The sequence below is a fragment of the Camelus ferus genome, chromosome 5 (genome assembly GCF_009834535.1).
Source record: "Camelus ferus isolate YT-003-E chromosome 5, BCGSAC_Cfer_1.0, whole genome shotgun sequence".
NCBI lineage: Eukaryota > Metazoa > Chordata > Mammalia > Artiodactyla > Camelidae > Camelus > Camelus ferus.
The window spans coordinates 57,430,120-57,455,686 of NC_045700.1; the positions used below are offsets into that span (position 1 = coordinate 57,430,120).

Genomic DNA, 25,567 nt, shown 5'->3' on the forward strand with positions numbered 1-25,567 from the left:
AATTAGAAAATAATTTGACAATTCAGTGGACAATGGACTGGAGATGAATCCAAAATGGAGTAGTTTTTTGAAATTCAGATTGAACAATATGTGGCAATTTGTTTTGGGGCATATGAAAGAGAAGATTTATCAAATCTGTCTAACAATAGTGATGATCTTAGAGTAAATATCAGAGAATGCTTTGTTAGGTTCCAAGTTAAACATATAAGAAAGGAGAACATGGGGAAAAATTAAATTTATGTGAAGAATAGAATGCTACCTGTAGATAACTTCTAAGAAACATGATTAGGTAGTTTGTGGCCATATATATAGAGTAGTCAATACAAGTGTATTGAAGAAAAATGGATACTAACTCTGGTTGTGACATCAGATTACTATTTTGTTTTTTTTAACCAGTCATTTTATTTGCTTGCTTCTCAGTTTTTCATTTCAAAAATGCAGGTTCTATAAAAAAACTTCAAAGCTCCTCCTAGTCCTACCATAATATATTAGAAGATTCAATATAGGACTTTTAAAAGCTCTGTGCCTAGAAATGGGACCAAGGAACTTCCAGCAATAGACTTGTAATAGAACAGAAATTACAATTTATATTATAATATTTAGATAGGGCTTGTAAGAGAAAAAATTGCTCTTCTCCGTTCACTACTAAAAATTTTTAAAGATGCATTTAGCCTTCAAAGATAGCAATAGACAATAATAGACATTAATAACAAGACGTAAGAAGAGATGTTCTGGCTACAAAGATACAGACTTTACCAAATCAGCCACTACAAAACGTGACCCAAAAAATGCAGTCTTATGCTTTTTAATCTAATAGATTTATGTGAACAAACACACTTCTTTCTCTTCATTTCCATTACATGTATTTTTTTCTCAGAATACATCTGAAATTCAGCTAATGTGGAAAGCTTACTAAATTAAAGCACTAAAAACTCCTCCCTCTACTCGTGTCTATTAATTCATATACAGAGTGGCCACCAAGTCTGGAAACACCAATGATATATAATAGCTGATTTGCAAACTTCTATTATAATACATTAAAAAGTAGTATTTACCTTTTCAGAATTTATGATCGCATTATTAAAAACATGTAAGGTAGGCACTACTTACCCAGGATTACCTATGAGGAAACTAAAGCACAAGTAGGTTTACTAACTTTGCCAGGTGATTAAAAACATTGGTTGATTCAGGATTTGAGCCCCAGACAGTTTTGCTCTAGATTTATACTCTAGATCAAAACATAATCAAGTTTTACAAATTTTGATACATAATTTTAAACTCAAAAGTAAAATTTTAATAGAAATACATTATTAATGAGATGAAGAAAAGGGGACGTTCACATGTCCTTTTGAAGGAAGCAAGGCAAACATAATGTATCCGTTGTCCCTGTGCCCTCATTTAAGGCCTGGAAGATTGTTATACCTTGCAGGAATGCTTTGTAGTAGACTCAGAATAGTGAAATTTTGTGTGTGTGTGCGCACATATAAAGAAGTAAAAGGAACACTATGAAAGAAAAGGTAAAAAAAGAAGAACTAGCCTAAAGCTTAGACCGTAGGCATTTTCTATGGCAGATCAGTTTTAGGATGGAGTTCAAATGAAGATTAAGAATCTGGAAACTGATTTCTGTAAAACAAGCTGATTCTGCCTACTCCTTAGGGGGTACACATACCCTAGTTTGCAGATCACTGGTCTAAAGTGTAACACATATTAAATGAAGAAATTCAATTCTACCAAAAATAAAAATGCATTGCATTTGAGAACTATTATGCTGGGCACTGTAGTCAGAAAAATGAGTAAGACAAATTGTAACTTAATGTAAAGCATATGTGAAAAGGAACAAATGATAAGTAAATAAATGTAGGAAAGTTTATAGTATCTATACTATATACAACATGGTTCCCATTAAACTTCAGTGACAACTTGTTTTTACCTATTAAATTAAATATTGAAAAATTGTCATTATTAACAAATTATGATCATAACATATTAAATGATTATTATCATTAACATTGGCACCAGAATTCCTATTATGGAAGAAACGATTCTTCTGGTAAAATACATAAAAAATACCATGGGGTAGAGCAGCCACATGGCCATAAATGTTAGCAGTTGCTCACACATAAGAAGAAAACATCTCCTCTCCATAAATCAAGATCAGAAAATGTATTGTTTTCACTCCTAGAAGGGAAGCAGGAAAATGAGTGATAAAGAGGAAGAAGAGAGTAGATCCAGAAAGATGGAGAGGGGCTGGAAATAGATACTGGAAGAGCTAAGTGACATTTGAAAAATGGTGATGTCTACCATTTGATTTGAAGTTGTGTACATTGCTAGTATGTGAATCCCTCCTGAATCTTTCACATGAAAATCTCCAATTAGGTCTACTATGTTTATAAGCAATTTATGTGTATGGACTTTTAAAAGATCAAAGAAAGGACTATTTCAGGAATTAATACAAAGTAGGACAACTTTATGCACTAAGAGAGTGATTAAAAGTTAGGTTTCAGAGAAGTATATTTATAAAGAATACTATTATTTATAGGATGCACAGTAATACAGAAATGTTTTTGAGATTAGAAGGAATATTAGTAGACATTTTTGGCACTGAAGATGAGACCCTCAGGTCACTGGATCAATAAAAGTACTGAGTTATTGAGGTGGTGCGTGATACTTAGGTTCATGCTTTATTTATTTTGCATGTGAGATACGTAAGTTAGCATAAATGATGAGTATATATAGCAAATGTTCCTCATCAGTTGCACTGAACTCATTTTGTCGAATCCATAATTTTCATCTGGTTGATTTTTATTGGAAACATGGCTTATTACACAGCAAGATGAGAATAGGTATTTTTTGGACATTCTATTAGGAAATTGCATCTTTTGACTCTTTAAAAATTGCATTTAAGAAATCTATGTTATATATTTTTATATCTACTTTTTGTAACAGGTCATTAATTATGTCTATAAGAATACTTACGTATCCTAGTTTACCTATTTTTAGCTCTAAGTAATAAGACAGTGTGGTATAAAATTTTCAAGGGGTGGTAAGACAATTACGAAGTTGATCTATAAACACAGTTTAAACAATAAGGATATAATTTGGGGGGAGCATTTTAATACAATTTGTAAATGTACTTATTGCGTTTATAGGCACTTTAAGGTGTACTACAGAGAGATTTAAAATAGCTTTTCAGAGGTGCTTCTTTAATTTAGCTTGGGGACAAGAAACGTGGATGTGACAAATTAAAGGACAAAAGAGAATGTGAAATGCACCTCAGAGACAGAGATAATACCATGAGCCAAAGTGATCAGGAACAGTTAGAATTAGGGAGGATCTTAGAGCTTACTTAGAGCAACTTTTTGTTTGTGTGGGTTTTTTTTCAGATTTAGTTTAATCTCCTATTTTACAGATGGAGCAAGCAAACTCCAATTTATTTACATGTCATGCATAAGTCAAAAGCTTAGCTAGCAGGACAGATGTGCTACATACTAGGCCAGTCCTCGGGGGCCAGTCTCTCATACTACACACCGGTGCCCCCCTTGTTCCTTGTCTGCCCTCAACCTCTTAACAGATGAGATATAGCAACCAAATCACTGCAACTTGGGGATTTAGATGCTATGCTCTTGGATTAGAGAAAAATTATATGCTTATAGGAGTCCGCTTTAAAAAAACAAAAACAAAAACAACAACAACAACAACAACAACGAAAAACACCAAATCAGAAACACGAAATTAAGAAAGGGTCTTATTCAAGTAAAAGTCCTGGAGTTTAAGTTTCATTAGTTTAATGGAAAACCTACATTTTCCCCCTAAATTTACCTTAATTTAGTTCTCACTGTTCTAACTTCTCTGACTGACTCACTCCTGATTCTCTGAACTATTCATATTGTTTATAGAGAAAACATCTATCCTGCTCTGCGTGAAAGTCTTAATCGATCTGCAAGAACCAGGCACTCCTGCGTGGAGAGCCATTTTGAAGAAAATATGTAATTATTTTATGGACATAAAATGATTTTTAATAAGAAGAGAGACATTTGTATTAATAGATGCAAAACTAAAATGTATAAAGATGCTTAATTGTTCCCCCAAATAATATATAAATGTAATGCCATCAGGTAATAAATAATTTTACTTATTTAGTTCAACCAAACAAATAACAAACAATAACAAGACAAATGGACCATAGAATCCAAAATAATTTTGTTAATATAATTTAGTAAATAGCACCATTTCATTATGTTTCAAATCAGTAATAGAAAGGATGAATTATTTAATAAAAAGTATTGCTATAACTGTCTATCAATTTGGGAAAAAATTATTATCTGAGGTTGTTTTAGTTGGATTAAGATTTAAATGTGAAAATGGGCCTATTAAATTATTATAAATTTAAAAGTTAATATTTTTACTCTCTTGGAATCAGAACTTTCAGTAAGAATATAAAACTTTAGTGATAATTAGAAACAGATCCTTCTATTGCCAAAATTCACTCTAGCCAGAGATATTCTCCTTATTTTTTTCTTTCTCACCTCTTCTCCATCTGTCAAGTTTCAGAGTCTACTGAATGATTATGTAAATAAAGCAATGCAAAAACATCCAAAGGTAGAGGAACTGAGCTATTACAAATCACATTATTGTTACAGAGAACTTGAGATGATATTTTATTTCCAGCTCCTGTCTTTAATTCAGAGTAGTTATGGTCAGAATTTCTAGAACCTCAAAGCTGGTGTGGACCTGAAAGCCTCACAGTCTAACCTGCTCATCTTACAGATTTAGAAAGTTCAGGAGAGTTTGGAGATTCGCCTCTGTCCCACAGCAGCAGTAGATGAGCTGAGGCAAGGAGTTCCCTTTCCTAAGTCTTAGGTGTGGGCTCCTTTTATTAGGTTAAAATTAAACCATATGAGTCAAACTAATATGATAGCCAACTGCAATCCTGACTCTCAGTTGTATTTTTAAATCTCTCCAAAGATAATTTCCCACCCTTTTCTTGCTAGAATTTAAATACATATCCATCTTAAACTGTCCTTGTTAGAAATGAAATTTTAAAAATCACCATTAGGCCTATTAACATCTCACAAAGCATTTTACCAATACCCTACAAGCCAGAAATCAGTCTAATGACGAGAAACCAGTTTAAATTTGAACCTTTCATCTTCAAGCCACTTCCAGTTTGTCTCCTTCAAACTATCCAATATATGTTAGAATTTATAAGTTGGAAAGACACTTAGAAAAAATATTGTGCGATCCTCTTAATTTCCACATGAAGACGACTGGTACTCACAGATAGTGGAAGTCAAAAGTCAGTTTTTGCCTAGTCAGTGAATCTTCTTCCATTTATGTTCTTTCCTATACGTCTTCAATAAGCAAAATATGGGACTTTATAAAAATTGACCTGGCGCCACTTCACAGAAAATAGTTCAGGAAGAAAAATCCAGCTGTCAGATAGAAGTAGGCACTTGGAGCATTCAAACCTTGCTCTAAGGAACAGTGAGTCATCTGAGCAAAGGAAGCTGACACATAAGGATGGAACAACAATGATGAGTTCCCAAAGACATGCTGTGGGACAAAGCTTAATTACAGAGGGTCTATTTTTGGGTCCAGCAGAATGACTTGGGAATTTAAAAGTTAGAAGAAGGAATTAGATCACTCAGTTTTGAATTTAAGATAAAATAATTCCAAAGCCTTTACTTTTCATTAATGCTATCACAGTGTATTAGGATGATGTATGATGGAATTGTTCAACACTTTGCAGTCTAAAAATAAATGAGGGCAGGAAAGCTACTTTAATTTCGTCAGGAAAGGAGATGTGAGGTGTAATAATAATTGCATAATTAATTTCTTAGTTGATGTGAAACTATTATGTTAAATATAAATAAAAAGACACATCCGTCTGTAACAGTAATCTTTTTGGAGTCACCAAAGCCCCTGAAGCCTGAAATTAACGTCCAGGATTGAAATTGAAACTGCTTTGCCAGGGGGTTGTAAAAATAGTATCTAGATCAACTTAAATCTTCAATTCAGCTCACCCCCCATTTTCCTGTTCCCTTATTTATAAATGTTAGCCTCTTATGTTCCAATTACAGGAAAGTTCTACAACCATTTATGAGAATATAATAGTGACTGTGAATCAGAAAACAAAGAACTCTACAGAGCAAAGGAATTGAGTGCAAATGAGCAATCTAGCCCTATTATTTTATACATTATACATAATTTGTTTTCTACATATGCATATATAAAAACATATACATACAATTATAATAAAATTAGCCACAGACATTATAATTTTTTTATGTGTGTGTTTGTGTGTGATGTTTGTGGCTAATATTATCAAATTACTAATATTACTAAATCTGGTAAGATCCATTCAAATTAATTTAACACTAAATGCTCTGGCCAAGGGAACAAAAAATAGGAGATAAGTCCATACCCAAAGGTTTCAAGGAAACAACTTTGTAAGTTTGACATGTCCAGAGGTCATCTTTGTCAGTATTTTGTTAGATTGACTTTCAAAGTTTTCCTTGATTCAGAAGTTATTTGGAGTTATGCATCATTCTGTGAAATCTTTCTTATGATTGTTAACATAATGATATTATCCTCAACTTAATTGGAAATCCAACATGTTGCTTTCATTAGATCATGAATGTTCTTTTGTAATATATTCATATTCAATACCTGGAAGTAGGGCCATCCATAGTTTTGACAGGTGGCAGCACAAGTGGTTGGTGTATCATCGCAGGACCCTGGATGACAAGAGAACATTCCTGTGAATTTGGTAATAGTATTAGTGGGTCGTGGGATTTTATAGAACTTAATTTAAAGGTATATGCTAGTGTGTTTTTTTTTAATCATAAACATATGTATTTTAAATGTTTAATTTTAATGGGATGTTAGGAGGGGATGTATCAGGCATATCTAGGTTGCCACCATGCTAATCTGAAAGTAATCAAGAACTTTGTTCTTGGACTTCATTTCTTAAGGATGAGGACTTTACGGGGCCCAAACATGGAGGATGGTCCCTGTTGTTCAAGACCTTAGCACTAGGAAGAGGTGGATGTCCTGAAGTGTTCAGGAGAAAGGTTGTTCTGGAAGAAAGGATGGCTTGGTCAATGGTTCTGAGAAGGGAATGATGTGGCTTGGTTCAAAGTACAGAAAAACGGCCAACATGATCAAAGTGGAGTCATTGCAACGGAAGAGTGACACACATCTTGGCAAAGAGGAAGCCAGACGCTAGATCATGTCAGTAATGAGATTTAACTCTTCTTAAGCACAGGGTATCACTAACAAATGAGATTCATCATTGCTAAACCAAGAGTTAACATATATAAATGGTTTACATGCATCTTTTTAGAATCAAACTAATGTAGAAGGCAAGATATAGCTATAATCTAGTTTACTTTGCTTTGCATTTACACAGTACTATTTGGACTTGTAGAACTTCAAAAATGTCAACTTGGCACTTGCAAATTATTTATCTCCAGTAGCTCATATTGTGATTTAAGGGGCTTTTATTAAACTTGCTCCTATGAATCAATTTGCTGCTACTTATAACAATAATCTCTGAATTACTGTCAAGGATATCCATGAACTCAATAGGGATCCTTATATGAAAATTTGAAAGCATTAAGAAAACTTAAGTTAAAAGCAATCTCTGTAATCAAATCTTTTAAAATATAAATCAAAAAAAGTTTTGAATTACTTTGTAAATTTTTATACTTTAACATACTTTAATACTTATTATATATTATAAATTTCCTAATATATGTCACAGTTAGGATCATGATCTGGTCATATTAAAGAGAGGCGAATTTGTTACATCAACAGACACTCTGTATATATTTAGAGTCTGGATTTTCTAGAAGCTGCTTTGGAAAAGATGAAAATTCTTGTCTGTTTTAGGCTTTATGGCATTCATATGGAATTCATGGGGTTCAAAGTTGAAGTTTATTTTGAGTATTTTCCCAACTTGCTAGAAAATGCCACTAGAAATAGGCATGACCATCAAGTGTTATTGGTTTGTTTATCTGCCTGGTTCTAGAAATTTCATTTTTCATCCCAGCTGAAAATGCTATGAAGGAATATTTGAACCTTTTTGGTGATATGGAATGAGTAGAAGACAAATATGTCAATGATTACTTTTGGCCATCACAGAATCTATTGATGAGTTAATTTCGGTCAGTAAATGTGTTGCACATGTTAATAAAATACCTGATCTTACTTCTATTTTCCTCTGAAAATATCAGTATCTGTGGTAGCAAAAAATAGATTAATACCCAAGAAGAGAGGATACAAAGAAAATATCATACAGCCTTAATAAAAACGATAGAGATACTTAGAGAAAACTCAAAAGAAAGCTAATTTTGTGTAAGTAGCACCATTGGTTGAAGTGATTAGACAGTGAAATCAAAATCAACTAAACCTTAAAAACATAGAAAACAAATATATTACATAAGAATATTGGATAAGCTTTCTTGATGTAATGTTGCCATGGTGAAGCATAACAATCAAGCTAAAAGAAAAACATGCAAACCTGTGTTTTTATTAAGAGGAAATCAGAACCTTGAAGAAATATATTAGCTAATAGATAAAAGGGCAATCAAGTGGTTTCCAAAATGAGGAATTATGTGAAAGACACAAACTCCAATGCCTTCTCTGATATTTTTATGTATATGAAATAATTTTTACAACAGTAGAGAGATATTATCTCTTTCAGGAGACTTGTAAGCTCCATGAACGATTTAAAATATTCAAAAGATTATAAAAAACACACATTACATATCATTATATATTTGTGCTAACTCAGAATATATAACACCAACAGTGAATCCTAATGTGGGTGAGCATGATGTGTCAATATAGGTTCATGGGTTGTAACAAACATATCACTTTGGTGGTATGTTTGTTAACAACAGGGGAGGGCAGGGACAGAGGTTATGTGAAAAATCTTTTACCTTCTACTCAATTTTGATATGAATCTAAAACTTCTGTAACAAATAAAGTCTATTTTTTTAAAAAGCATACATGCATCTGAATAGAATTATTCATTTTCTTCCTCTCTATTTTTAAAGAAGATGTATATTTAATGGGGTTTTTGAATAAAAGGAAATAGAAAGTTTGGGGTGTGATTCTGAGTATTATCAATCTCTGTACTTTTTCATAATAAATGCTGTTCATACATTCCTAGTTTTAAAAGCAATAAAACATAATCTTTCCTTTCCTTGGACTACCTAACCAAAAATAGTCCTTTTCTTAAATAATTATAAGCAAAAAGTGGTTTAACCATAATTCAACAACATCAGGTCACTGCTACCCAATTAGAAACAAGTGTTTTAGAGGGAAATTTTAATTTGTTTTACATACAAATTTGCTGTGATTCATTATCAGAGCAATGCAAATTAAAACCACAATGAGATATCACATTACGTCCACCAGACTGGCAAAAATTTAAATGTTTGACAGTAAAGCAAAGTGTTGAAAAGGATGTGGTACAATGGAGACCTCACACACTGTTGGTGGGAGTATAAATTGGTACAAGTACTTAAAAGTGCAGGGAACCTGAAATCCCATTTGTAAATATATTCCGTGAAGAAACTCAGACACATATGTACCAGAAATGTGTAAAAAAAAGTAAGTTCATTGCTTCACTGTTTGTAATAGCAAAATGGTGGAAGCAATCCAAATGTCCCTCAGCAGGAAAAAGGATAAAAACATTGTGCGTTCATACCATGGAACACTGCAGCAGTGAAAATAAAGAACCACCGTTACACACATTAACACTGATGCATCTCCAAAACATAATGCGGAGTGAAAGAAGCAAGTCTCCAAAGACTATATTCAGAAGGATTCCACTTGCACAAAATGAGAATAAAAACAGTAAAACTAAATAATACATTGCTTAGAAATACATATATATGTGGTCATGCCATGAAGGACTAGTATATGTATAGATTAATGGTTTACTCCTGGGGACATATGTGTGGCTTAATCAGGGAGGAACAGGATGGACTAGATGGGTTATAGGTACAGAGGCATTTATTTATTTAGACAGTATATTGTGTTATACATAACATTTAATATGCATGAGATTTTAAAAAATTATAACAAGCTTTTGTAGGACCGAATACAGAGATTGATTCCGTTGGAATCATGAATTTTTTGTGAATCTATGGATCAAAATACATAAAAATGCAATGTATTTCAGACAGGTCAGGGGGCTTGGGAGGGAGACGGGGATGCCTCCCTCACACAGTCCTGATCCAATTTGAACGTTTACTTCTGGTCAGAATACCGTTAAGATTAGACCCCTTCTAAGATTTCGCTGTTAAATCACAGTATACTCACAACTTTGAATTTTACAAATATGATTTAGATGTGTGGATGTTACTTGAATTTAGGTTACTTTCTTAGTTATATGGAGGAAATTTTGGAATATCAATGATGAACAACCTGTGAATCAATGTATGTATGTATGTGTGGATTTGTGTATGTATGTGTGGATTTGTGTTTGTGTGTGTGCGTATTTACCCTGGAGTGCAGTGAAAAAGGAAAGTTGTATTTTGGATTGTTACCAAGTTCCTAAGACTTTTAAGTTACAATTCAGACATGGAAAATATGCCCCTCAAATCACAAAACTAATAATTCTCAAAGGCAGAATTAGAAGGGAAAGCAATACACTTCTTGATGACTTGTTATTTATATGTAGTTCATTGTGAATTTATTCTTATTATTTCATCATTTAGAAAGAGAATCACTTGATTTAAACCAGTGCCTTGTTCACACTTTTATTTTGTTATTGTAAATTTGAGCCTAATCATGTTATCATGTCTTATTCTCACAATATCCAGACTTCAGTAAAGAGAAAGCTGTTTGCAAGGCACACAAGGATCACTTAAGCATCACCTCCCTCTGTCTGCTGAGCCCTAGACTGGTTTGGTAGATTTGGAATTAGCCAAGAGATTTGCAATTTACCAAACAAGCTCTGCTGTTTTAAATGTGGTTTGATTAACGTAGCCTAATTTCTGGGCTACCTTTTGAGAAACTATCCTAGACAGAGAGATTTCCCAGTAGGTCAGACACTATGAACCTTCCACTATTTAAAGTAGAGCCCTATCTCCACCATCTGGGTCCAAGTCTTAGAACATGATTACCACCCAGGAGGTGGTATTTGCTTCTCACAACTTCTTCATAAACACTCCTCACTTCTTATCAGAATGAATAACCCTTAGGCTTAACACTCAGTCCCATTCCTCAAACTAAACAGCAGATAAAGTTTTCCTGTTCACACTGTTAGACCAAGCAGCTGGAAGGTATTTGCATACTAACTTTTTGTCCATGGCCATGTATCCAAAGTATCTCCACATCTTAACTGATACAGTTCAGTGCTGGATTTTTATTTCCTAACCTTTCTGGCAAATAAAATACGTCCTAATTTATCTTCTTTTATAGGCTAGCCTTTTATCTTCTCCTTATTTTCCTCTCTTGATTCTGTTCACTCTCATTTTCTTTTTGTGGTTTCTTTTACTTACAAATCCCATCCCTCACTCTGGCTTTTTATCAGTTTTTTGACTCAATGAGCCATAATTACAAAGTTAATTACATTGTTACAGTCATACATATTTATTCTCTAGATGAGAATTTTTCTGAACCTTTTCTCTGTTCTGATTAGTCCTTCACTCCCTAATTTTGTTCCTTTCATTTCTAGTTTCGTCTACTTCTGGTTGAATCTCTAAACCTCTCACCTTGCAATTTACTAAGACACTGTCACAAGTCCTGACCTGGTTTTACTCCAAGGGAGAAAAGTTTAGGGTTTGTACAATTTTTAAATTATATGTTTAAAAATATGCAATTAAAAAATGTGATACACTAAGTGAAGTAAGCCAGAAAGAGAAAGAAAAATACCATATGAGATCGCTCATATGTGGAATCTAAAAAAAAAACAAAAGCAAAAGCAAACAAATAAAACATAAATACAAAACAGAAACAGACTCATAGACACAGAATACAAACTTGTGGTTGCCAAGGGGGCAGAGGGTGGGAAGGGATAGACGGGATTTCAAAATTGTAGAATAGATAAACAAGATTATACTGTGTAGCACAGGGAAATATACACAAGACCTTATGGTAGCTCACAGAGAAAGGAATGTGACAATGAATATATATATGCTCATGTATAACTGAAAAATTGTGCCATACACTGGAATTTGACACAACATTGTAAAATGATTATAAATCAATTAAAAATGTTTAAAAAAATGCGATGCGATACATGTAAACCAGGAGAGCACATCCACTCCTTTACAAACAAATGAGGTGAGGACCTAGAAAGTAAGAGGGATTAGCTAAAATAAAACTAATCAGAGAATTGTTCATATCGTTTGTTTGTGGAGAACATTATGACTTACAGAATCAACTTATGATCATAGCCTCTGCTATGGGCTAGCTAGTTACGCCTCTCACGTTACTATCAATCTCCTGGAAAAGATGTACTTAACACAGTCAAGGTGATCCAGCATATATAAGAGTTGCAGAACTGCTAAAAAAAAAGATATAAACTTTGTTCTATACCCTTAAAGCCACTATGAAATGGAGAGTCAGTTATAATAACTAGTGAAACTCTTTTTAGTTGACAGAAATTGTTTTAGATTTAATTTAATATTAGATAATAATTCAGAGTTCAAAATAGCCTTATTCATCCTACAAGTAGCAGTCTATTACAAAAGGCTCTCAAGAATGTGTGGTGCCTCTGCTGAATCTAGATGAGGGTAAACAAACATGTTGGCATTGCCTTTTTCTAAACAGGCTGGGAGTACCCATTTCTCACTATAGGGGCTGATACTAGCTTGAGAAAATGTGGAGTGTCTCTGCTCACTGTGAGAAATTAGTCATTTTTGCACTCCAATTTTAAGTGCAAAGTACTTGAATTGAAAATTCTATGGAGAATTTTATTATGTAAAGTTTAAGTGCCCTTTCCACCATTTTATCAAGCCCATCCAGATTAGAAATTGTCACTCTTTGGTCTCCTTAAAATTATTGTTGGTTTCAGCTTTATTTTCCTATTATTATTTTTGTCTATTTTAAGCTACTTGGGACAAGGAAAATGTGTTGTAGAATGTTGAACTGTCATGTTACATATAAACATACCAAAAATGAACTGAATGTAGACTAATTATTAAAACAAAATACAGTTTTTGTTACGGCATTATTATCATTTATGTAGTGTAATAGTAACTTTTTAAGTGTACCATTTGATAATGATAGAAAGTTCAGGAAGACTTAAGGAAGAAGCTATTTTACAACTTACTCTTAGGTTTTGAGCAATACTTCATTTAGGACAGAGAGTTGTTTAATCCAAATTAGTTTGTTGCTTGTGGTTTAAAATTCAGTCAGTGTGTTATTAGATAGTAGAAGGACAGTAAAATTGCAACCTTGACACATTATCAAATGTGTCATATTTGTATATATCGTATTGTATATATAGTATGTATATATAGTATACATATAGTATTCAGAGAAAATCCATATTTTCTCTGAATACTATAGACAGATTTTGAGAATCAGTCTTTTTCTCAAAGGAAAATTGTTATTTCCCTGAATGATATATACTCTGGGCTCAAAAGAGAAAGAACTCAGTTATGATATTTCTAGGTGAATGAACAATTAGCACCTATTTTAAAAGAAAATAAAAGTAAGCTGTATGAGTCTCAAATACACAGAGACTCTAAATTAGATAAGTATTGCTGTAATTTGAGAGTTGTATAATGTCAGGATATACATTTTGTGAAAATCCATCATGAGGCTTTCTAGCAAATCGTGATTTTATTTAATGACAAATACATATTTTAATTTATAAAATAGTCCTTTGGCTTTAAGTTTAGATAAGTTCCCAAACTATACAATGATGAAAGGGCATTGACAATTGGCATTCTTTTTAGAATTATCTTTGAATATTTATAAATCAACACTTAAAAGCTTGGGAATATAGATTTATAAACATGTTAACTCATCACTTACTAAACAGACGTATAATTTTTTAGCAATTAAGCAGAATTTGTATTCTACCATACATACTTTTTTAAAAGATTGTTTTGATTTCTTTCAATTTCACTGCTAAGGTATTTTTTTTCTCCTTGTATAGACTTTTTAGTGCTTTTGTCCAAAAAGGCAATAAGTAATGGAGTAAGACTTTTGTTGGGAGGCAACAGTTGGCAAGTCTGCCAGTTTCAACAAGAAATTCTGCCAATTTCAGCCATTGTTTGGCCATTTGGGGAAATGCTTCAACATTCTGTGTTAAAATACTGAGCAACCTTCTCATTTACCCCAGTTTGAAAGGTCACTCCCCGGAATTCAGTGAAACCTGAACACTAAATACATTACAGAAAGCATCTTTATTAATTTATTTTCCTTTACAAAGATAGTGAGGGGTAAATATTAGGTTGACCTAAGAATAATAAAATGGTGATTAGTTTCTGAATATTTTCCCTTTGGCAATAAGTAGGGATTCTAACACCTTCGGAATTTCAGCTCTGGCATCTCTTGTGTACTGCATACAAAATCACGGAGTCACTACCTAGTTTTCTGTGGAGACTGGTGTAAAGACTCATATTTATTTATTAACCAATTTTTAAGCACTCATTAGTACAGGTACTTATCTAGGTCTTAGGATATGTCAGTGAAAAAAAATAGAAGTGCTTGTAGTTGTAGAACTTACATGTTGGTGGCATGGGCAAAAAATATAGGAAATAACAGAAAATATGTAAATTATAGTAGATGGTGTGTGGCAAGGGGATTGGTGTTATAGGAAAAAGCGAGGACATTCTAAAATAGATCAAAATGAACAAGAGGGTTGTGGTGGTGTAAGCGTAGGTTGACTTTGCACGGTGAGTAGACTAGGCCCCATAGAAAACTTTTTATCTGAGTGAAAACTTAGGGAGGAGAGGGACTTAGGTATATGGATATCTGGGAGAACAGTATTCTATGCTCATTAGAAAAAACTCATGGGTAAATTTTAATCCTCTCTCAGATAATGTGTTTACCTTCCCTTAAATTTTATGCCAACTGATACCAAAAGTACTAGCAAGAAGTAAATTTGTCTGGAGGCAAAGGACTCAACAAAAGGAAGAAGAGATACTAAAGTCCAGAATCCAAGAACTACAGGCCCACAAATAAGAACTGTTAGCATTTTTTTTCATATTTATGAAAATGATGCTATAATGATGCATATGTGATAATGAGTTAGAGTAAAGAGAACATAATAAACTTAGAAAATTGCTCAGTTGATTCACTCAAATAAACATTCCTTCATTAATTTCTATTATAATTTTGTCAGTAAAGCAATATGATACACAATGATCTTTGTTGTTTATTACAAATTTAATTTCAAGGATTTATTCAAATTGGAATTGCTATACTGTGATAGCTCTCCAGATAGAGTAGCTTACATGCTGCATTTACAGACTATTTCCCTCCCATGATTATAAAATTATGCAATTATGTGTGGAAGAAAAAAAAAACATAGTCCAGGATGTAGGACAATCCTGGAAATCGAAATGATTTTAAGTAATTAGGAGCAGAGTGTTGTCTCAGTGTAAAAATCTAACTTTTTTTTTTAATGCACATGCTATTTCAAGACCTACATCATAGTTACACTTAATGAAACTCTCTGAGGACACAGTGAGCTGGAGTCTACTATTTCTAAGTTAGAATCTCATTAACTAAATTTATTTAGCTTACTCCGGCCTCTAGCTTCAGAAACTACATTTAACATTAAACGTTTTAAACATGTAGTCTTTTATGGTACGTATAGTACTGTAACTGAGAAAGCTGAGAACTTGTAACTTTATATATGCAGCCTCTTATGGTATTGGAATTGTGACACTTGAGAATTTAGGGAACAAACAGCTTTCATGGTTAATCTGAAAAACACAATTAGTGGGTTTTTAAAGGATGTTTGAGTTATACAAAAGTTCAAATACAAACTCTGTTGATTTTGGTACATGTACTTTGAAGGAAGTAGGCTGGAATCTTATTCATTAAATATGGATAAATATTAATTTTATGATCAAAAGACAGTAAGTCTTCTAGTAATTTTTGAACTGATAACATGGAGCATAGAACAGGAAATCCTTTTGGAAGGTGTATAATTAAAGAAGTGAATTAATGTGAGAAATTCAATTAATTAAAATTTTAAACAATATTTAGGAAACTCATTTTGTGAATTTCACCCCATCACTTTGTTCTAGACCTTAACACTTGCTCATATCTCATTTGAAGACCTTCCTGTTCAAATTAATGAAACCAAACATTCTTCAAAGCTTTATTCTGAAGAATATCACTTTCCTTAACTATATTCTTTTTGCCTTAAACAAGTGAACAATTTCTGATACACAACCATGACATTTGTGGTGGATTTAGGTGCAAGGAAATCTTTCTGTTAAAATCTGAAAGGTCAAAGTTACATTAAATCAGTTGAAAGGAAGATATTTCAGAATATCTTAACTGAAGCACATACAGTTGTGAGCTAAGTAGAATCCATAAGATTGTTCTTTATTTCAGGGTTTAAAAAATGTTTTATCTATAATCTGTTTCCTAAATATAATAAATATATGCAGAAAATATCTGGTTTATCAGATTTTATCATTTTAGAAAAACCCTAGTTAAGGCATTCAGTCCTGATCTTGTGACAAGATGAAAAATAGAGTGGCAGCTGGCAGTGTGGATAAAGAGTTCCCAGGTACTTTAATCAGCACCAACTTATACTGCACTGAGGTGCAGCTGACGTTGTCCAGAGCCAGGTCCTGTCTTGCTACCTTTAACATCTAACATAGGGCCTGGCACATCGTGGTGCTTGCTAAACTGAGGAGCATACTGTTTAATCTTAGCACACCTAATAGCATTGATGGCATAGCCATTGAGTTAAACTATAACTCTTCTCTGACAAGATTAAATTCTGGTGTGAACAGTAATTTCCCCAAGTGAAATATACTGCAAAGTGAGCATATTTTAATTTGATAAGAGGAAGAGGAATTCTGGATGGTCATATGTGGATCACATACAGGAAAACATGCGACCTTTCTCTCTCTTTTTTTTAATGTGGAAACTTTACATCCTTTCATAGCTCTTTACCCTCCCCCATTTATATTTCTTTTAAATATATCCTCAAGATACATTTAGAGCCACCTCAGACTGCCAGCTCATGGTTGGATGACAACATTAAGATGTCAAATCCTTGTGAACTTAAGTAGTGAATTCATTACAATTCAAGTTATCATTCCAGAAGGAATTTTTGAAGAATTTCCCACATTTAAAAACCTAAATAATTTCTAGAGGAAAAAAAAAGAGCAGATATGGATGAATCTCTCTAACTACTTAAGATGGTTAATTTTTTGTGATAACTTGGCTAGGCTATGGTGCCCAAATACTAGTCTTTGTTCAAACACTAGTCAAGATGTTGCTGTGAAGGTCTGTAGATGTGGTTGACATCTACCATCAGTGGACTTCAAGTGAAGGAGATTATCCTTGATACTATGTGTGGACCTCATCCAATAAGTTGAAGGCTTTAAGAGTAAACACTGAGGTTTCTCAAAGAAAAAAAAAAGACTTTTTCTTCAAGATTTTTTCCCCATGCTACTCCTGACCATCTGAGGCCAGACAGTTGCTGCTAAGCATTTGGTTTGTAAAAAGGTGAGGGTTAGGCAGGTGTAGGTACAAGTGTAGGAACTTAGTGAAAGGAAAGGGGTGCAGAGAAGAGATAGAAAATTACAGATTCTACCTGCTGTGTAGTTTTTCCCTAGAGCCCTGCAGCACTGCCCTTTGGTTGATGAAAATAATCTTATAAGCCATTTGTTTCTAATGTTCATGTCTGTTTTTTGAGTGCTTAGGAACTTTGGTAGCTGAAAAAAAAAAATATATATATATATATATATAAAATTTACCTCATCCTAGAAGAAAAACTGTCATTTGAATTAATTAGCAAGTTTCATAAATGTGAATCCAAGAACTGTAAATAAATCCAAAAAGGGAGATCCTATGAAACTCATGCAACTATAGGCAAAATGTGAGTCCCTACGAATGTAGATTAGTTTGTATTGTTCTGGAGAAAGACTTTACAGTTCCTTTATATTCTTAATGTGGGCCATAATTCATAAAATATTCCAAAACAGATTTTTAGAATAAATTATCCTAAACCATAAACCTAAATGAGTGTTCACCATCCTGTTGCACAGGTACTTTCTCATCCTATTTCTGAAATATAATACCTAAGAAAACATGTGTCTACCATTAGGCAGTAGTAAGAAGTCCCTGTGATAGAGACATTTTTACAAAAGCAAAATAACCACCAAAAACTTGGAGCCCTACAAACTGAGTTTAATTTAATCATTCAAAATGTTCTTTAAATTTTGAGTTTCTGCAGCTGCTATAAGTAAGCAAAACTAAAAATTTCTTGGCTAATATCTTGATGTATCTCTAATGTACCATATTCCACAAAATCCACATAAGCAACATAAATTTACTTTTATCATCTTATGTTAGAAGAGACTGAGTTTAAATTGGTGGATCATTATCCTTATTCAACTTTGTGCAACATCAGTAATACATCTACTAATGGTTAATACACAATAGCACAATAAAATAGGATTCAGAGTCACAGTAGATGTGTGTAAAAATCAGAGCTTTGTCAGTGATGACCATTTGGGACAAATGACTTTGGGAACACCATGTACTACATTGGACTTCATGTGTAAAAGAAACAAAGAATAATTTCGGTTTAATATACCTTTAAAATTCTTAGTAGAAAGACACTTTTTAAGTGCTCAAGTTCAATAGAAATAGTGGTTAACAATGTCAGCTTTATTAGATTCTGGCATATATTATATGATGGCAAACATGATCCGTCTAAAAACTGATTACAAATCCTACTTGTTCACTCTGTCTTATGAAGAGACTGTATTCTAATCGTATGCTGATTGCTTGGAATGAGCTTTTGCATAAGCACGAGTTATGTCCTTGTTCACAAAAGATTTATGATGAACGCTAAAATGCACTGAACACCTACTAAGTAACAAGTGCTGTGTTAAACATTTTCAATTTCTTGGACTCCTCACCAAACCTTATAAAGCAATATGATTATTATTCCCATCGTATAGAAGAGAAAGGGGAACTGAGAAGTGGTGAATTTGGCATTCACATGTGAATGACCTGAAGCCAAAGTCCATTAAACTGCACTTCTACAATACAGCTCATATTTGAACTGTGATATTTTAGTTTTTTCTTTTTTTCTTTTTTTGCAGTTGATAAGAAAGAAGCAGGAAACAAAAATATAACTAAACAATATTAAACTCATGGACTAAGCTGGGAACCTAAGATTATTTACACTATCACTGTTTCAATAGAATTTCAATTCCTTCTACATTTTAGCCAGCGTTCTGAGAATAGCATCCCTTTGCACTAGGGATGGCGAAATACTGGCCACTAGTTGGAAAGGGAAGCAAAGTGGTTCAGAGCATGAGCTCTGGAGCCAGATGGCCAGGATTCAAGTCCTGGCTTTGCCACTTGAGAGCCATGTGACCTTGGGCACATTACCTAGAGCTCTGTACCTGGTTTTGGAGTTTCTTATCTCCAAAGTTAATACTATTTGCTAAGGCTTTGGGGATTATTAAATGAGTTTATACACGAGTATATTAATAATGTACATGGCACATGGCAAACCGTCAAAGAAATTAGCTAAATAATCTCAGAAGCAGCAAGCCACCCTTTAAAAGGGGGTTCTCGTGTATGAGTGCAGTGTGGACAGACTCACCCACTGCCGAGGGAGTGCTGCAGCAGGGAAGGCAGACTCTACTGTTTGAGGCAAAAAAAAAAAAAAAAAAGTTATTTGTCCCTCAGGGATATTAAGGTCTATGCATCTAATAATGTGTCCTTCATCTAATAATGTCAAGGACCAAAAGGTAAAGCTGATAATAAGCATAAATTCAACTAAGTAAACCTGACAATTCCAAGGTATTTTAGTTAGCTGGGAGTTCAATGAAATTGTGCTTAACACATTTTAAATGTAGCATATGTAGTATGTCCTTACTACATACAACGTGGAAGTTGTCTAAAGTGTATTCCATTCCAGGCAACTGATTCAAACAACCATATCTAAATTTCAAAAACAAAAATCTATGTTACATTTTTGCCTTAGCTAATAAAGTATATTGGCATGTCTTAAAGATCTAAAACCAAGAAATTTTATTGAAAATAAATTTTTAAAGAAGACATTTGTAAACTGATTAACAAAATATTTAAGCATGTTACCCTAATACTAGGTTTGTGTTATCTGAGTAAAAACAAGCCTCTAGTTTGCATCACATTTGAAAATAACTACCAAATTAAGGGAAAAAAGTCAAGTTTTGTATTGATGACATTCTTTCCAATAGTTTTAATTCTCCTTATTTTTGGCTATAACATTATTCTTCTCCAGTACTTACCAAAGATCCAGTTTTCCCTTCAAATTATCCTCGGAAGGGAAGCAAAATTGAGGTTCATGCAAATATCTGTGTAATAGTTGGTCTCAGGTTAACTAATAGTTATGGGTTCAAGTTAATACTCATTTGTAAAATGTATGAAATCAGGGCTTGGATATAAGACAAATTAACTTAGTTTTGATTGATAAAACCATGCCTGTGTGCTCATGAATATGCTAATGGCCCTCCAGCTAAGCTGTAAAGAACAGGCGCTCTTTTAAACCAGCTAGCTGCGATGTCACTCTGTCTCTGCTGTTAATACACCAAGTGACATGCTCACAAGTCACTATGGATGAGCAGCTCAACTGAGTTCAGGTTAACCTAAAACTGAACAGAGAAATAATGACAGGTTTATACAAAAGTTTATGCCATATGAACACTTTTTAATTAAAAAACATGTTCAGGGATTAAGATTTCTCTGAAATTTTGGATTCATCCAATAACTTCAATAAAGTGTAGAGCAGTAGCCTCAATACCACAGGGTTAGGTTGGTTATTTATTTAGATTTATGTTGGATTGAGTTGAGTTTTTTGTTCTTTTAACTGGTAATAAGGTAGAAAATATGATGCATTTAATTAAAACCATGAAGGAATAAAAAGATTAAAAAGTTTTACATTTAAAGAGTAAATACCCTCTTGTGAACATTTTTGCAGACAATAATATATTGGTATGTTAGTTTTATATAATACTGTCTCTTTTAAGTAAACAAGCTAATTTAAAGGAAGAAACATGTTCTAGGAAAATGTTTGCAATTTACCATTTGATAATAATACTGATAACCCAAGAAACATAGACCCTAACTCAGTTCACAACCAGTGATTCCATTTTATATTTTTAATGAGACAGCTTTTAATGGGTCTTTAAAATTCACTTCTTCATTTTTTATAAAATAACTTATTAAATTAAAAAACAAATTAATTTGATTTTAAGTTTACTCGAATATGGAAAATACAGATTACTTGATTGAGTCTGACTGAACAGTATTATAATCCTAATAGGACATGAAAACATGGTAATCTGGATTTATTGAGGGTGAAAAGTTTAAATTATTTAAATTGGAATGGCAATGGGATGTAAAAAATATATTTCCTATTATTTAAATGGGTTTTGTTGATTTAACTATCATATATCTACTCGTGTTCTTTTTTCCTAAATCATAATAGTGCAATATTTATATTCCAAATATTATAATTAAATATATTCTATAGTATTTCTTCAATTTAATACTAATTAAGACTATATATCTTCAAAATTATAAACCAACTTATAGGTAGGTAAACTAAAGTTAAGGTGTGACAACTATCCAGTTACTTTGAGTTGCATAACAACTATTGATGAAAGAATTTGGGCAGGAATGGTTGTCTACGTGAATAAATGGGAAAATGATCGAGATATCTGGTTAGTATACAGCTTGTGTTTCTGATAAATTTTTATTTTCCACTTAATTCCATTGGAACATTTTCTGATATTAAGTGAGAGGATTTTTTTGAAATAATTTATAGTATAGCATGGTAGAAGTACTTTGTTAGAAAAAAAAGAGCATTCCTGAGAAATTATGAAGGTTTGTATAGTTCATGCATGGACTTCAAAACCAGACAGACAAATCTTTTAGATAGCTGTGAACTGATTTTCCAACTTAAGTATATTCTGATAGTCTGATTAAGTCAAGAACTAAGAGGTACTACAAGCTTGACTCTGAGTGACTTTCATTAACACAGCCACAATGATATATCTTATGTTTATGGGTTAAGTTTCTCTGAATCCTAAACAAAGATAAGATAAGGAATAAAGCCAGTAAAATACTTCAAGTTTCTTTAAATGTATTTGTTTTCTGAAATGTTGACACCATAATCATGATATTTCTAAGCACAGAATTATTTTTTCAAGCTGTATTCAAAGTCATACACACAGTGTGAAATAAGTTTTGTTTAGTGAAGGTGTATTTTGATCTTCAAAAAATTATCTGAATTGTTCTATAACAGTCTCTTAGGCAATTCTTAAAAATTTAGTAACTATCAAAGTTTAACCACAGAGATAAAGTTGAAAGCAAAAGTTGAAAGCAAAATACTGTTATAATGGTTACAAATATGATCTAAGTTAGAGATATGTAATAGTATCATTAACTGAATTCTTACTCATTTTCATGTGTTTATCAAAGAACGTTTCCACATTAACATGAAGCTAATAAGGTAAACTTTCTGTCTAAATATTACTTTGAATTTTTGACTAAAGTAAGTTTCTAGTATGCATAAAATATTGGTAAAATATATACAGGTGGGTATGAATTATGCTGGGGTGTCAACTCCAGTTAAACTTCATTATGTCCTAGGCATCACCGATGAGGAAAATGCATACATTGTGGCATTCATTTAACATAACTTAAAAAATTATAGACCCAGATATAATTTATTTTTAATTTTGGTATTCCACTTTTTCAAAGTGAATTAACACGCATATATTCTAAAAATTTGCATATTTTAACTAACAAAATAATGTTTTGGCGTGTGCTAAGATATACTGGGGAAAAAACTTGTAGCAATAACCAAGAGCATATTCTTGAATATAACTGAATATTGCAGATAAAACATATTTAGGCTCACTTTACTCAGGTAATTACTCAATTCTACATTTTATTTTACATATTTAGAGCTAGCATTAGATCCTGTGCATTGATTTTATGATCTATAGGATAATATCATCTAGCAAAATAAATTAATTCTTTATGGCTGAAAGCATGCATTTTTGCTCTGGTACTCTCTTACCATTAAAGAAAGCAAACTTTAGAATATAGTGATATGAGTTCTTATTTCAAACTTTTAATTATGTCCTCAAATAATAAGTCTTTGCCTAATGACCCTCAATACTCATTGCCTAGTGGTTTTCAACAGTATTTTTGAAAATAAAGATTATAAACCATACAATTAGCACTGTACAAAAAATAATTAAATTATGTAAGAAAATCGAGGGTTTTAGTTAACAATTAAAGATTAGAGAATTTGGGGGAACTCCTTTCTATAAAATACGATATTAACTGAATATAGTACCTCTTTCCAAGAAAATAATCTAAATTTAAAATAATGCTATTTTAACTTTTGTTACTGACCCATAGCATTGGGTTAGGCATTTAATGTGTTCTTTCCATTTCCTCCCTTAATTATCTAATGGCTATTTACAAAGTCACATTCTAAAAACACTATCCATTTCCACAAATGTGTCAGGGAACTCAGTCTAATTAATGAATGACAGGAGATAGGAAATCAGCCACCCTATTTTTAAAGAATCACAAAAATAAGACTTAATTGAAGTTTCCATCTGGAGAAATTTGTGGAAAAATTGAGTAGAAAAGTATGAAAGAATTACTCAGAATGAGTTTGTAGTCCACCATTAATGTGTCGGATTATGGGTAATTTAAGTATAGGATTGCTCTGTTGAAGGACATTTTACACAATATAATTTAATTTAGGTAAGAAAATATATTAAAATTATGTCAATCAATATAATTTGAACCTAAATCTGACACCTAATTTCTTAAGCAACAAATTTGTCATGTATCTCTGCTAACAACTTACTAAGTAGACACTAGTTCCTTAAATTGTCCAGGACAGTCTGTCTATTGATAGAAGCATTAACAGACGTTTCATCTCTACATTTCAGTACGTTTTTTAAATACATGCTTTAATTTCTCTTTTTAATATTCTGGTATACTCATTTGGGAAACCTTTGTTACTTTTATCTACGATTATCTCAGTGTCACACCGTCCTGGAAAAAGCTTGCAGAGGGATACCAGACAAGTGGAAGTCACATTCTATTAGCTACACAGTTTTAAAATTAGAGTTAATACAGAACTCTCAACATTTTCTCAACCCTAGTTGTTTTTTTCCTTTGTTGCTCACCCCATGATCCAATACAGCGGAAACAGTTCAGGCAGGGTTAGTAAAAGAGATTTAAACACATCTGGCAACAGCGAACAATGAAAATTCCAATTAGTTCAATAGTTAGATATATGTGTAAATAGAAGTGAAAGGCAAATAGAAGACAATACAATAAATCCAAAGTGATTACTTTTCTCCATTGTGTTAACTACAGAGTGAGACTCCGAGACCCTCATAAGTAGTTATTCTTTCACCCCCTTTGTAGAGTACTGATTATATGGAAAGTTTAAAGACTCTTCCTAGGGGAAAAATGTTTTCCAGCTGTCAAAATTCAGGCTTAGCTAATAGTAGAGCTAGTTTTAAAAAGGATTGTTCCCTAATTAAGATACTTTTCAGAAGTAAACCTTTTAATCCATTTAGATGTTTTGTTACTTGCTAATTTTCTAGAATATCACCGTCCATAATATCATCCAGTAGTAATAGATTTTGTGTACATCTTGAGGTGATACACTGTAGTTTCTCTAATGTGAAATAGACAAGAACTGTTTCAACACTATTTCAATATCACTAACTAAATTCTATAGCAGAAACACTGTCAAACTACATGAGAATACGATTCAGAACAAATATATGTATTTTGAATAATGCACTTACCCAGCACAGCTCCTAAGGAAATTCTTGGTGAAATTTTCTTTGAATAGAATTTGATTTTCTGAGATTCCGCAGAAGAAATTTATCCCCGGGCAAGGTGGGGAAGAGTGAGAGCCTTGCAGTGTGATCCTGCAGGCAGGGTGAGATCCAGTTAGCAGAGCCTGATGATCCTAAAGCAGGAGGTGACACTCTGCTGGAGAGAGAAGGTTGTTCTCAGTATATTGGAAGGGTTGTCACATTGTATGTGCTCAGCAGCAGAAGGGAAACATCAGAGCTTCCTGTTACATCACTCTGACCCCGCCTGCAGTTAGTGTTAGGTTACTTTCTTTCTCAAATGGCATACCGCAGGAAAGCAGCACTCCTTTCTTATTTTGAGACAAGAGCAAGAAGCAGCCTGAACAGACAGAGATCATATGCTGTATGAATACACTGTTAGCAGCAAAAGCTGGCTGGATTTCACCTTGACTGAGTTCTGTTAGAACTTGCCAGACAGAGCTGCCTGTGATTTGAAGGAAATCTGAATATAGTACTCTGCTCAAAGAATTAAA

At 32.9% G+C, this 25,567-nt stretch overlaps 1 protein-coding gene across 2 annotated transcripts in view; it reads right to left on the reverse strand.

The window, feature by feature from the left end:
• Positions 1-25,331, reverse strand: part of CALCRL (calcitonin receptor like receptor) — a 94,683-nt gene extending 69,352 nt beyond the window's left edge. The window contains exons 1-2 of one of the 2 annotated variants that reach the window (XM_014563039.2): positions 25,023-25,331; positions 6,670-6,737 (exon numbers count right to left, since the gene is read on the reverse strand). The gene's annotated coding sequence lies outside the window, so the exon portion shown is untranslated. The remainder of the gene's footprint in view (positions 1-6,669; positions 6,738-25,022) is intronic. The other variant, XM_006189238.3, reaches the window with a different exon arrangement.
• Between the last annotated feature and the right edge of the window lie 236 nt (positions 25,332-25,567).